The following is a 13,805-nucleotide window of genomic DNA, read 5'->3' as shown; positions in this document are numbered from 1 at the left end:
CAAAGCCTGGCAGAGACACAACCAAAAAAGATAATTTAGGCCAATATCCCTGATGAACATCGATGCGAAAATCCTTAATAAAATACTGGCAAATAGAATCCAGCAACACACCAAAAAGCTTATCCACCAGGATCAAGTTGGCTTCATCCCTGGGATGCAAGGCTGATTCAACATACGCAAATCAATAAACATAATCCATCACATAAACAGAAGCAATGACAAAAACCACATTATTATCTCAATAGATACAGAAAAGGCCTTCGAAAAATTTCAACAGCCCTTCATGCTAAAAACTAGGTATTGATGGAGCATATCTCAAAATAATAAGAGCTATTTATGACAAACCCACAGCCAATATCATACTGAATGGGCAAAAACTGGAAGCATTCCCTTTGAAAACCGGCACGAGACAAGGATGCCCCCTCTCACCACTCGTATTCTAAATAGTGTTGGAAGTTCTGGCCAGGGCAATCAGGCAAGAGAAAGAAATAAAGGGTATTCAATTAGGAAAAGAGGAAGTCAAATTGTCCCTGTTTGCAGATGACATGATTGTATATTTAGAAAACCCCACTGTCTCAGCCCAAAATCTCCTTAAGCCGATAAGCAACTTCAGCAAAGTCTCAGGACACAAAATCAATGTGCAAAAATCACAAGCATTCCTATACACCAATAACAGACAAACAGAGAGCCAAATCATGAGTGAACTCCCATTCACAATTGCTTCAAAGAGAATAAAATACCTAGGAATCCAACTTACAAGGGATGTGAAGGACCTCTTCAAGAAGAACTATAGACCACTGCTCAACGAAATAAAAGAGGACACAAACAAATGGAAGAAAATTCCATGCTCATGGATAGGAAAAATTAATATCATGAAAATGGCCATACTGCCCAAGGTAATTTATAGATTCAATGCCATCCCCATCAAGCTACCACTGACTTTCTTCACAGAATTGGAAAAAACTACTTTAAAGTTCATATGGAACTAAAAAAGAGCCTGCTTTGCCAAGACAATCCTAAGACAAAAGAACAAAGCTGGAGGCATCATGCTACCTGACTTCAAACTACACTGCAAGCCTACAGTAACCAAAACAGCATGGTGCTGGTACCAAAACAGCGATATAGACCAGTGGAATGGAACAGAGGCCTCAGAAATAACACCACACCTACAACCATCTGGTCTTTGACAAACTTGACAAAAACAAGCAATGGGGAAAGGATTCCCTATTTAATAAATGGTGCTGGGAAAACTGGCTAGCCATATGTAGAAAGCTGAAACTGGATCCCTTCCTTATACCTTATACAAAAATTAATTCACGATGGATTAAAGACTTAAATGTTAGACCTAAAACCATAAAAAACCCTAGAAGAAAACCCAGGCAATACCATTCAGGACATAGGAATGGGCAAGGACTTCATGACTAAAACACCAAAAGCAATGGCAACAAAAGCCAAAATAGACAAATGGGATCTAATTAAACTAAAGAGCTTCTGCATGGCAAAAGAAACTACCATCAGAGTGAACAGGCAACCTACAGAATGGGAGAAAATTTTTGCAATCTACCGATCTGACAAAGGGCTAATATCCAGAATCTACAAAGAACTCAAACAAATTTACAAGAAAAAAACAACCCCATCAAAAAGTGGGCAAAGGATATGAACAGACACTTCTCAAAAGAAGACATTTATGCAGTCAACAGACACATGAAAAAGTGCTCATCTTCACTGGTCATCAGAGAAATGCAAATCAAAACCACAATGAGATACCATCTCATGCCAGTTAGAATGGTGATCATTAAAAAGTCAGGAAACAACAGATGCTGGAGAGGATGTGGAGAAATAGTAATGCTTTTACACTGTTATTGGGAGTGTAAATTAGTTCAACCATTGTGGAAGACCGTGTGGCGATTCCTCAAGGATCTAGAACTAGCAATACCATTTGACCCAGCGATCCCATTACTCGGTATATACCCAAAGGATTATAAATCATGCTACTATAAAGACACATGCACACATATGTTTATTGCAGCACTATTCACAACAGCAAAGACTTGGAACCAACCCAAATGTTCATCAATGATAGACTGGATTAAGAAAATGTGGCATGTATACGCCATGTAATACTATGCAGCCATAAAAAAGGATGAGTTCATGTCCTTTGCAGGGACATGAATGAAGTTGGAAACCATTAGTTTCAGCAAACTATCACAACACAGAAAACCAAACACCACATGTTCTCACTCGTAGGTGGGAATTGAACAATAAGAACACTTGGACACAGGGCAGGGAACATCACACACCAGCGCCTATCGGCGGGTGGGGGGCTGGGAGAGGGATAGCATTAGGAGAAACACCTAATGTAAATGATGAGTTGATGGGTGCAGCACACCAACATGACACATGTATACCTATGTATCAAACTTGCACATTGTGCACATGTGCACTAGAATTTAAAGTATAATTAAAAAAACATAAAAAATAAATAAAAGTAATCCTTTCCCACCCTGCCCTTGGTACACGATGTTTTGCAATGCCACCCTTTTACTGTATTAAATCTCTGTGTGCTTGAATATATGTATTCATGGATCCTGTATTCTCTTACACTGATCTGTCTATTCATGGACTAGTACCAAACTGTTTACTTTTAATTTCAAAATAATCAATATATATTTTTTAAACTTTATACTTTGAAATAATTCCAAACTCGAGTTGCAAAATTAGTACAAAGAATTTCTATCATCTAGCTTAATTTCTCACTCTCTTTATTACCTATACTATATTATCACTGAAATTTTCATTCTGAACCATTTAAGAGGAAGTTGCAGACATGATGTCCTTTTATGCCTACTTTAGTAACTATTTCCTCAGAACAAGGACTTTCACTTAGATCACCACAGTACCATACTCAAAATCGGGAGATTTATCATTGTTACAATGCTATTATTTAATCTAAGGAATTTATTCAGATTCTCTCAGTTGTCTGAATAATGTCCTTTACAGTAATTTTCAGTCATTTTTTTTCTGGTTCAATTGCAATCCAGGATCACTCCATTTATTTAGTTTTTATGTCTTTTTGTCTTCTTTAAAGTAGATGAGATCTTCAGACTCTGTTTCCCAAGATTTTGACATTTTTTTTAAGAAAACAGGCTATTAATATTTTTTTAGACTATAACTTGAGTTTGTACAATATTTTGAAAAGTCACACAATGTTATTTGTATCTGCCAGCGTCCTGGCAGAAAACACAGGCACTCAGGCTATTCAAGAGACTTTAGTAAAGAGACAATTTTCAGAGATGTGGGCAGAATTAAGGAATGCAATAGGGATGGTGAGGTGCTCAGGGGAGGGCAACAGCAGAAGCCAATCTCGTTTCTAGGTCTGAAGGGGTAAGGGGAGTGGACACAGGACAAAAGCCAGGAGAGATCCGGAGCTTGGAGAAGAAATGAAGCCCCCGCGTGGGAGCTCCGCCCAGTGCAGGATGTCGCAGGAGCCGCTCTCCCTCCTTCTACCCCTTTATCTCTGCCGTGCCTTCCATTGGGTGAATTCAACCAGGCCCCAGGGGCAACGGAGCAGCAAGGTCAGCTTCCTGGGGCCCAGGGCAGGGCAGAGGAGGGCACAGTAGATGGGGAAACTGACAGTGGGAAAGCAGGGCAAAGCCACAACACTGGGCACCATGCTAACAGCATCAAATGAGGAACACACTGTCCACCCCTACCCAGTCCTGCTCCTCAGAGACAACCACCTCCAGCTGTTCTAGTTCATTTCCATCATGTTCTACTGAGCCCTTGCATATTTCTAAACAATATACTGCTAGTTTTCAGTTTATCAATTGACTTCCTTCTCCTATTTTCCCTTCCTCTACTCCCATCACAGTTACATATTTTGTTGTTGTTAAATCAATAGTCAGTGTTTACATTATTATGACTGCAAAGATTGTTTAAGCCAAGGGCTTCATGATGGTTGAGCTTCCTTTCTTTTTAAATTCCTTTTTTCTGGAGCAATAAGCACATTGTTTTTTAATTTGTCTAGCTTTTAACAAACTTCTTGCTAAGCTCATCTAAACTCTCTAGAAATATTTTCATATGATCTAACATATCTGCTTCTTTTATTTTATATTCCTGTCAGCCCGCTCTAATCAGGATTGGTCAGGCCCTAGACCTTCTACCTGCTGTTATCTGGAAGTTTCCCTATACTGTTGTGGTAGGTGGAATTCTAAAGATGTTCTTCAAGATTCCCTCTACTGGTTCTTCAGTCAGACACTGGTCTAGTTTCTACTGTGGGACACTTTGTAGATGTTAGAAAGGTTACTAATCAGCTGACCTTAAAATAGGAAGATTATCCTGGTGAGCCCAGTGTAATCACATGAGCCCTTAGAAGCAGAAGAGGAAGGCAGAAAAGTCAGTCAGGGAGATGTAGCTGGAAAGATGAGGCGGAGGGAGAGGTGAGAGAGATTTGAAGTATGAGAAAGCCTGACTTGCTGTTGCTAGCTTTGATGATGGAGGAAGGGAATCATGAGCTAGGACTGGAGTGGCCTCTAGAAGCTGCTGAGACTGACCCCATGGAAACAGGGACCTCCATCCTACTGACACGGGCCAACCCCAAAATTGGGGCTCAGCCAGGGAAGATTCTTGGCTTCACTCAGGAAAGAATTCAATAGGGAGCTGACAGTGAAAGAAAACAAATTTATTAGAGCAATAGTGTACAGCAAAATGGCTGCTCCATAGAGGGCGCAGGGCTATCTCATAGGGCAGCACAGAGGGGTACTCGTGGATTGCTTGGTAGCTATATTTATACCCACTCTTACTTGCATGCTACATAAAGGGCAGATTATTCACAACCTTTTTGGAAAAGAGGCAGGGAGTTCCTAGAACCATATAAAGTAACTTCCCGGTCATTGCCATGGCATTTGTAAACTGCTGTGCTGCTGGTGGGAGTGTCTTATGCAAATGTGTTGTGATTCCTAGCCCTAGCTGGTCTTGGCTGGTTTAAATCAGCTCCTGTTTTGTTCAGTGGGGTCTTGTGATCAGTGCTCGGAAGACGAGTCTTGCTGATCTCCTACCTTACCACAACTATATGGAACTGAATTCTACCAACAACCTGAATGAGCTTGGAAGCAGACTTAACCGCAAAGCCTCCAGAAAGGAATGTGCCCTATCAACATCTTGATATAGTGTGAGGCTATAAGCAGGGAATCAGCTAAGCCACTCTGTGCCTGGGTTCCTGGCCTGCAGAAACTGTGAGGTAATAAATTGAGTTGTTTTAAGCCATTACGTGGTAATTTGCTGCATCAGCCGGAGAAAGCCAATACAGCTGTTGTCATGGCTTCTCTCTTCCGTTTTCTGTATTGGAGTCCCTATTTTCTAGGTCCTTTATCTTCCTCTTGGAGCATATTCTCTAGTACAGCTGTTCTTAAACATCATGGTCTCAGGATCCTTTTACATTCTTAAAAATTATTTAGGACCCCAAAGAATTTTTGTCGATGTGGTTATCTTTACCGACATTTATTTGCCATCCTAGAAATTAAAACTGAGAGATCGTTAAAATATTTATTAATTTCAAAATAATAATAAAACACATTACATATTAACATAAGTAACATTGTTTATGAAAAACAACTATATTTTTAAAGACAAAAACATTACTGAGAAGAGAGGCATTGCTTTACGTGTTTGCGAATCTCTTTAATGTCTGGCTTATTAGAAGACAGCTGTAGGGGTTCAGCATACATCACATTCCAAAAAAAAAAAAAAAGAGAGAAGACATCTAGATGCCCAGATCTGGTTTGATGTATTGTTTTGATCGAGGTATGTGAAGAAAATCTGTTATCACACAGATATGTAGTTGGAAAAGTGATGACCTCGCTGATTCCTGAAAGTGTCTCTGAGCCTCCAGTGGTCTCTGGACCACACTTTGAAAACTGCTGCTGTAGTATCTTGCTGCTCAAAGTGTAGCTCAGGAGCTAGCAGCAACAATATCATCTGAGATCTGTAGAAATGTGGAATCTCAGACCTTCGGAATCAGAATGCACAGTTTATAAGATCCTCAGGTGACTCCTGTGCTCATGGAAGTTTGGGAGGCACTTCTTCAGTAGCTTCTAGCCAGGACAGTATTCTGGGGACCTTATATGTCTGAAAATTCCTTTCTTCTAGCCTCATGCTGGCTTGGTAGTTTGGCTGGGTATAAGCTAGATGCTAGGTGGATAATCATTATAGTTTTCCGTTTTTGTTTCCCGAGAGAATAAATCAATGGTATTGAGTGGGAGAGTTGGGGACATTATTTACTTGGCAGAGTTGGGGAAAGGACAAGGGGTTTCTCAGTGCCCTGTAAATAGACTTCCCACCTGTCTCCCTGTTTTCAGTTCCTTGCCTCATTCCTGCCTCCCTCAGAACATTGTCCTGATACTTTCTGGGTGTCTGAAGGGGCATTGTGATCTTGTCCTCATTGTTATATCATCTTCTACTCTGAATAAAGTCCTTTACAGTAATTTCATAGTGATCTTTTCTTTCTGGTTCAATTGCAATCCAGGATCACACCATTTATTTAGGTTTTATGTCTTTTTAAATTTACATTAGATCTTCAGACTTTTGTTTCCCATGATTTTGACATTTTGAAAAGAAAACAGGTCATTAATATTTTTTAAGACTATAACTTGGGTTTGTACAAGGTTTTAAAAAGTCACACAATGTTATTTGTATCAACAAGGGTCCTGGCAGGAAACACACGCACTCAGACCATTCAGGAGACTTTAGTAAAGGGTCAATTTTTGGAGGTGTGGGCAGAATTAAGGAAGGCAGTAGGGATGGTGAGGTGCATCATCCTTACTGCCTTCCTTCATTAGGAATAAAGGCTATAAAGGCGCCTCATTTATAGTTTCCTCTGCCCCTCCCCTTCTCTTTGGATTTTTGGTTTTCCCTTTTATTATTTTACTGTCCTTTTAATGATGTTTCAGTGGTTGTGTTTGCCCAGGAGTGCCCCAAATGGTTTTAATTACCAGAACACTACAAAATGTTCTGCTCTCTGCTGGAGTTAAAAGAGTTTTTCTGGCCCATCTTTTATTTTTATTTTTTCATAGAAACTTGTATAGGTTTCCCCCCTACACCTCAATCTATTGACATTTTTATTGAGATCATATTAAATTTATAGTTTAGTTTAGGGGAGAATTGACATCTTTAAATTACTGAGTCTTTCAAAGACAGGGTATGGTTTTTCATTTATTCAATTATCTTTTATGTCCCTCAGTAGAATTTTAAAATTTACTTCTTGTAGATTTTGCCCATGTTTTGAATTTTATCTCTTTGGTTGTTGTTGTAAATGAGATCATTTTTTCCCATATACTTTGTAACTGTTTGGTGTTTCACTTACCATCCTATCAATGAGGTCTTTTGATCTATAAATCTCCTTTTGATATATAAATCTCCTTCATATCTTAAAATGTATTCACTAGATGTTGGTTTAGTTTTAAAAGTAATACATGATATTATAAGCGAAATTAACAAATGAAAAGTAAAATTTCCTCTCTCTTGGTCCCCATTTCACCCCTAGAGTTTATCACTGTAGGTTATTTCTTGTATAATTTTTCCAGAGCTTTTTTTTTTTACTTATATATGGGTATATGTGTATGTAACAAGATATTCTTTCTTGTTGAAATGATATTCTTTCTCCCTTTTGGGTGAGGCCCAATAGCCTGGACACACAATAAAGGCCTTATACTTCCATGGGTTCAACCACCTTTGTAGGCTGTGCTAAGAGATTTTAAGTGAGGGTTGTCTGCATTAGAAAGCTACCCTCTGGCCAATGAGAGTAGGGGGTGTAGAGGCCGAGAGGTTTCTTTGGAGTTTTCTTCTCTCTCTTTTCTTCTAAGAGTTCTTTAGATGCAAAGTCAGGGCCTCTTTCTTCTTTCTTCTGGGCCAGGTAAAGTGCTGCTGATTAAAGCCTGCCTTGGATTGAATGAGCTTCCTTCTCATGGCTTCCCTGTTGTCGCTGGCTTTTGTCTGAGTCACCTTCACAAAGAATCAGCTTTCTAGCTGGTTTGAAGAAACCACCCTGGCCAGGCACGGTGGCTCACACCTGTAATCCCAGCGCTTTGTGGGGCTGAGGTTGGCGGATCACTTGAGGTCAGGAGTTCGAGACCAGCCTGGTCAACATGGTGAAACCCTGTCTCTACTAAATTACAAAAATTCGCTGGGCGTGGTGGTACTTGAACCTGGGAGGTGGAGGTTGAAGTGAGCTGAGATTGTGCCACTGCACTCCAGCCTGGACGACAGAGCAAGACTCTGTCTCAAAAAAAAAAAAAAAAAAGAAACCACTTCAAAATTACTTGATAGAATAGAAAAATCCAGGCTCTGTAAACACATGAAGCTTTGTGCATCCTGTTGGCCATTCCCTTAAATAATAGATGAGAGAGTTATGAATCCGATGACAAGAATGGTCACAGTGCCTGCCTCCACCAAAGTTGGATAAGTGATAATAAAGGACCAGGGGTGATGGAGGGTGATTTTAAGTGTCACTCAGGGCTTCAGTCAAAAATTTGGGGGGTCACTCTTCTAGGGATTTTCATATTGAACATCACCAGAAAGTCCCTTTAAAAGATAACCAGAAATTTATCCTTCTTCATGTTTTACAAGCATAAAGCAAGAATTCTTTTAGGTGAGCACACTCTAAGGGTGCAGAACATAACCAAAGAAAATTCTCCATAACCCATTTATCTTGCTGGACTTAGAAAGGTTGAGTGACAGTTACAAATGAAAGGCCTCCTAGGTATTTTATTTCCAGTGGTAGTTTAAGGAGGAAATGTGTTTCTGGGAATATTTGCATAACAATAATAAAGCTGTGCCCAACTTCGGATGACAAAATCTTGAGTTGATTAAAATATTTTTAAAAATGTGAATTGGATTGGAAAGTGTTGTTTAAATATTTTCTGTTCTGTACTGACATTCAAGAGGACAGAAGTTGAGGAGAGAGGAAGGAATGTAGGTGCTCAGGTTAGAGCCCCAGAGGTGCATCAGTTCCACGGTTGGGTCTTTGCTTTGTGTGCCAGAAATTCAGAGACAGTCTCATAAAAACCACATTCATAGGAGACTTATGCATATGGATACTCCATACCCTGCAGGTGAGGCACCACGGAGATCACCCCTGTGTGGGGCTGTGGGTGAGAAGAATGAGCAGCAGATGCAGTCTGTTTCCCATTGCTGTGGCCTTTGGTGCGCCCCTCCTTGGACCATCTGTGGCTTCCTCTGGCTGGGGGTCTGTCACTGAGCCATCTGAAGTACCTGCCTCTCCCACTGCATCTCAAACTTCTGTAGCCAGCATTGCCTAAGTTCCCCATCAGAATCTACCCTCTGTACCCCATGCCAAAGATTGCAGATAAACATGCTGCTTAGGGGAAGATGTTTCCAGATACATGTATATGCAGAAGTGCCCCCCATTATGTTAGGACTTTACAATTCATCTGGTACTAGGCTTGAGTTCCAGCTGAGAGGGTGCTCCCTTCTGAGCTTGAGGTCAAGACCCTTGGTAAGTCACTTACACTTACTCCTGGCAGCTGCTAGCCAAGATATGGCAAGGTGTGGGAGCTTCCTGGTTAGTCAAAGGTATTTCAGTGATTCCCAGATGGGCTTCATGAAAATTACTGGTGTTCGCTTCTCTTCACATTCCACCCTCTCTTCTCTTTAACCAGCGTCTTTAAGAAAGAAATAGGAGGGGAGGAGGGGTGGGATTAGGGTTGGGTTTTGCAGTTGCAGAATTTTAGTGGTCAAGGCAACTAAAAGCATTATATAGATCCTCACTAATCCTGGTGTCCCTGACTCCACTTAGGCTTACAAGGTCAAGGCCAATGCCCACCGCATAGCACTGGGAGTCATATTATAAGATGACCTCAGCTCTGGCAAATCTCTGTACTGTCTTGGGAGCCAGTTCTGGTAGAGGCCAACCATCTAGTTTGGGAGTGGGAGTTGCTCACTACCAGGCTTGCTTCCAGCTTTCAAAGAGTCTGTGTTGAGGTTACCTGAACCATGGCAACTGGGAGAGCCATGCTGGCTCCAGAAGCTCAGGTCAGGCCAGTCATGCAGAACAAAATGTTTAGTTTCTTGAGTTCACTCTTTGTTAAGTGTGTGTGTTATGTGTGTGTCTATGTGTGTGTATATATGTGTGTGTGTATAAATACTTGTATATGTGTGTATATATCTACAAATATATATTAGATTTAACATATAGCATATAGTGTATATATCTACAAATATATATTAGATTTAACATATAGCATATATATTATATACATATTTTGTGGATGGTGAGGTTGTATGGGAGAATGCAGTAGACACTGTTTATATGCTGTCATCTTACCTGGAAGTCAAGGATATGTAATCTGAATTTGCTTAATCAATTAATTCATTAATTCACAGCTTACTGACTAGCCTCAGTGACCTTCAATGGTTATCCGAAGCCTAAAAATTATATAACACTATGCCAAGAATGAAGAAAGGTTAAAAAAAAGTTGTGTGCCCTGTCTTCAAGAAGCTCAGGATCTTTGGGGTAGACAGGCGTGTAATTCATTACATTTTACATCTGACAGAAATGAAGTGTTAAAAGAGAAGTATACAACAAGTAACGTGGAAGCTCTGATGAGAAAAGAATCAATTCTGTCTGTGAGGATTATGGACCAGACCCTGAGAAGATAATCTTTGAAGTACCCTTGGGGCATAAATGGAATTTCACTTCAACGGTTATAAAATAATTAGTCTTGGCTGCAACACTTTTTTTTTTTTTTTTTTTGAGATGGAGTTTCATGCTTGTTGCCCAGGCTGGAGTGTAATGGCGTGATCTTGGCTCACTGCAACTTCCACCTCCCAGGTTCAAGCGATTCTCCTGCCTCAGCCTCCTGAGTAGCTGGGATTACAGGCGCCTGCCACCACGCCCAGCTAATTTTTTGTATTTTTAGTAGAGACAGAGTTTCACCATGTTGGCCAGGCTGGTTTCAAACTCCTGACCTCAGGAGATCCACCCACGTCGGCCTCCCAAAGTGCTGGGATTACAGGTGTAAGCCACTGTTTGCGGCCTGCTGCGACACTTTTAACTTATGTTTGTATGGCAGTCCCACTGACTGAGTAGTCTCTCATGCTTTGTCTTGTTTAATTGGAATAATAATTTTGCAAGGTTAGGTAAGAGGGTATTTTTTTTTTCAGGTAAGATTGAAATTTAGAGAGCCTTAATGACTCGCCCTAAGGTGATCCAGTTATTTGGGTGAGGGAGGGATGTAGATGTGGAGCTAGTATCGTCTATCTGTCTCCAAGTACTGTGAGAGTCCTTTCTCAGCCCTTGCTTTTAACAGGCAAACCAGAGGTGCATTTCAGGAGTTTGCAAATTTTGATCATTCATAGCTTAATGATATAGGAATTTTTGCTCCTTAGTTCAGCTAAAATCCGGGTTCTTGTCTCACAACCAAGAAAAATTAGGCACATGGACACATTGAAAGGTGAGGAGGATGGATTCATTAGGCAAAAAGAAAGCTCTCAGCAAAGAAAGAGGGGGTCTTCTCAACAAACTCCCACTTTACAGATTGAATACCAGGCCACCACACACGAGCTGAAGAGGACCTACTCCTCCTTCGTAAGGCGTGAATTCCTGGTGGTTCCATCCCATTTCCCCAGTGCATGTGGGCCTGCTGCAGGCATGCCCAGGCAAGACCTTGTGCAGGTTCCCTCATCTGTACAAAAACATCTGGCACAAACACTTGTGGGGCAGGTGGGAGATTTTCCAGGGACCCTGCCTTATCTGCCTCCTGCATCTATCATTACTAACTAGCCTCAGTGACCATTAGTAGTTCTCCAAGTGTGGTCCCCAGAGCAGCAGCCTCAACATCACCTGGAAACTTGTTAGAAATATAAGTGCTCAGACCCCAGTCTGCACCTGCTGAATCAGAAGTGGTGGGGCGGGGTCCAGCAGGCTGTGTTTGAACAAGCCCTTCAGGGGATTCTGATGCAGGCTTAAGTGTGCGAATCTCTGGTGTAGATGATCTGAGTAACACAATTTTGAGGATTCTCTTAAAATAGATGATATGAAAACATGAGAACTGACTCTAAAAAAGCCTCTGACAACCCAAGTAATCCTTTTAGTATCAGCACCTAGGTTAAATCATGCTTTCCTTTCCTTGTCTGAGGACACTTATCGAGCAGGACGATGTGCCATAGGGCTGGAATAAATTTGGTATTTAAACTGCATGTACTTATTTCTCTTTGAGAAAACACAAATATATTCAAAGTCACAGAAAACAGGGACCTAGAATGCAAAGTCAAGTTCTCCCATAACTAAAATGCAAGGTTATATGTTGCTTCAGAACACAAAAGAGATGGATTTCTGACAAGGGTTACCCATCAAAGAGACCCCAATCCTGAAAACTTCCAGATCGCACCCGAGAACATGCAGTTCCCAAAGAAATTCAATAGAAAGATGGGAGAGATCCTAGTGTCATGGCATTTCATTCTCTTGAATAGTTGGTGAGAATAAAACAAGAGGGATGAGGGGATTCTGTTACCATGACAACGTGGAGAGGCCTGGCTGGTACCCTGGAGCTGACAAAGCTGGGCATCCCGATTCTACAACAGAGAAACAGGGCTGTTGAGGCCTGGGGATTGGGTAGAAATGAATATTCTTCTATTCCTGTACACTTCTGCCACACTGCCTGATTTTTAAAAAATTGATGCAATTAAACAGCATGCACAGTGACTGTGGCTGATGAACATCTTTTCATGCATTTCCCCTACCTGGAAGGCACTCCCTTCCTTTTCTGTCTACTTTCTATTCATCTCTCACTCAATAGCTCCAAACCTGCTTCCTCAGGGATGATTCCTCTTTCACTGGTACTCAGCAAACCACAGCATTCAAAGGCTCTTCCACTGAGTCCTGCTTTACAACAGTTTTTTTTTTTATACACATAAACTATGTCCTTCAGTGGGGAAAAACAATAACTTTTACTTCCTTGTGCTTTCAGGATGGAAACAACAAAGCTGTCCATAATCTTTTTTCCTCCTTTCTTTTAAAATAAAAAAAGCTAACAATGATGTGTGCTCCACCTGACCTATTAGACTGGTAGAAGAGCAGTGTCACCTGAGGGCTTGTTAAAAATGCAATTTGGGGCTTTGCCCCAGATCTGCTCAATTAAAAACTTTTTGGAGGGTGGGGCCAAGGAATCTCTTTTTAATAAGCCCTTCAGATGATTCTGATACACATTGAGTTTGTGGATCACTGTGCTAGACACATCTGAATGTTTCATAATTTTTTCTATTTAATTTTAACAACCACTCTTAATTTAAGAACTATTATTATCCTCCAAACAGATGGTGGAACTGAGGAGCAGAGAGTATGAGTAAATTGTTTAAGGTCCCTGTGGTGTATTGCTTCCAAAGATGTGGGCAGCAATCCCTCCTCCTTTTTCAATGTGACTTTGCCAATTTTCTCCATCAAAAAGTGCAGTCTATTTCCATCCTCTTTGAACTGTACTGGTCTATGACTTTCTTTGATCAGTAGAACACAAGTAAAGTGACATGGTGCAACTTCCAATGCTAGGCCTAAGAGGCCCTGCAGATTCTGTTTTCACTCTCTTAGTCCTCTCACTCTCCACGAAAAGTCTAGGCTATCCTGTTGGAGATGAGCCACATGGTAATAGGTATCCTGGAGAACGAGCAACTGGACCATGTGGAGAGAGGGGCAATGTGGAGAAGAATCAATGTGTGCTAGCTGACAGCCGGCACCAAGGCCTAGTCATGTGACAAGGCCATCTTGAACCTTCAGCCCAGCCTCTTCAGCAGCTGAC

At 41.0% G+C, this 13,805-nt stretch overlaps 1 protein-coding gene across 2 annotated transcripts in view; it reads left to right on the top strand.

Moving 5' to 3' along the window:
• The window catches only part of POLE4 (DNA polymerase epsilon 4, accessory subunit), a 150,495-nt gene that overhangs the window by 28,765 nt on the left and 107,925 nt on the right, over positions 1–13,805 (top strand). The window lies entirely within an intron of this gene.

The sequence above is a fragment of the Gorilla gorilla genome, chromosome 12 (genome assembly GCF_029281585.2).
Source record: "Gorilla gorilla gorilla isolate KB3781 chromosome 12, NHGRI_mGorGor1-v2.1_pri, whole genome shotgun sequence".
NCBI classification, from domain to species: Eukaryota; Metazoa; Chordata; class Mammalia; order Primates; family Hominidae; genus Gorilla; species Gorilla gorilla.
Note: the sequence above shows the minus strand (reverse complement) of the source record. Positions and strands in the feature narration are given on the sequence as shown.